The 1,177-nt window shown below is 46.9% G+C and overlaps 1 protein-coding gene across 1 annotated transcript in view; it reads right to left on the bottom strand.

Annotated features, from left to right (window-relative positions):
* LOC102873734 (orphan sodium- and chloride-dependent neurotransmitter transporter NTT5-like) overlaps nucleotides 1-1,177 on the bottom strand; it is a 9,682-nt gene that overhangs the window by 5,304 nt on the left and 3,201 nt on the right. The window lies entirely within an intron of this gene.

Here is a 1,177-nt window from a genome sequence, read left to right as displayed (position 1 = left end):
GGAAGGAAGGAAGGAAGAAAGAAAAGAAAGACCAAAACACATTTGGCCCCTCACTTTTCCTCTATTTTTTCCTTTTCCTCTATTTTTAATTGAATCATCAGTCTAGTTACGGCAGAGCATGGGCTGATCACTGCGTCTCTAGACCTTGTGTATACGGCTTGTGTTACCACCTTTCATAATCACAGCGGTGTTTGTGTGAGTCAGGTGACCTCTCCCAATTTAGGTGGGCCCTAGAAAAGGTATTCCCACCAGTATCGGTCCTTGGAGAAGGACATCGTGCTCAGAAGGGTGGACGGACAGCGCAGGAGAGGGAGACCCCGGATGAGATGGATTGATACAGTAACTGGGGCAAAGGGGGTTGGTGTGTCAGTTACTGAGACTGGCTCAGAACAGGAAAGGCTTCAGAGCTGCTGTCCATAGGGTCTCTATGCATCACAGGCGACTCAATGGCACATGACAACAATAACATACTATTAACAGGTTTGGAAGCAGGAGTGGCATCCACTTCCTAAATCACGTGCCTCCTGAAACTCTTAAGAACTTCGATGGATGTTGATAGTTGTAGAGGGGCTTCAAGACTTTTGTTCATAGGGTCGCTGTGAGTCATGTTCTACTCGAAGGCAATCAAGAACAACAGTATCGTTCAGGACCTCAGGACACTTACTTCCTACTAGACAATCTTAGGATAAAATGAAAACGCCTCCGTCTTCTCGCTCTGGGTCCTGCTAGCCTTTTCTGCCCTATCCACCCCACAACCTTCTTTGTCCTCTTTAACTGGACGTAACTGTTAAAACTTCAGCTTGTCATGCTTTCCCCCGTCACGTCTTGGTACCTTATTTGCTCTTGCTTTCCAGCTTTTTATCCGAATTCGACCCCAATAGGCATTCTCAAAAATTCTTACTCCAAGGGAGCTCTGGTGGCCTAGTGGCAAGACGTTTCACTGCAATCCCAGAGGTGTGCGGTTCAATTCCACCAGATGCTCTGCTGGAGAAGGAGGGGGCAATCTCCTCCTGTACCAGTCAGATCTGATTTGATGGTACACACAAAAAATAATAAAATTTAAAAAAAAAAGACGTTTCACTGCAATCCCAGAGGTGTGCGGTTCGATTCCACCAGGTTCTCTGCTGGAGAAGGAGGGGCAATCTCCTCCTGCACCAGTCAGATCCAATTTGACGGT

The sequence above is a fragment of the Elephantulus edwardii genome, unplaced genomic scaffold, assembly GCF_000299155.1.
Source record: "Elephantulus edwardii isolate Elephantulus edwardi_28Jun2011 unplaced genomic scaffold, EleEdw1.0 scaffold00236, whole genome shotgun sequence".
Taxonomy (NCBI): Eukaryota; Metazoa; Chordata; class Mammalia; order Macroscelidea; family Macroscelididae; genus Elephantulus; species Elephantulus edwardii.
Note: the sequence above shows the minus strand (reverse complement) of the source record. Positions and strands in the feature narration are given on the sequence as shown.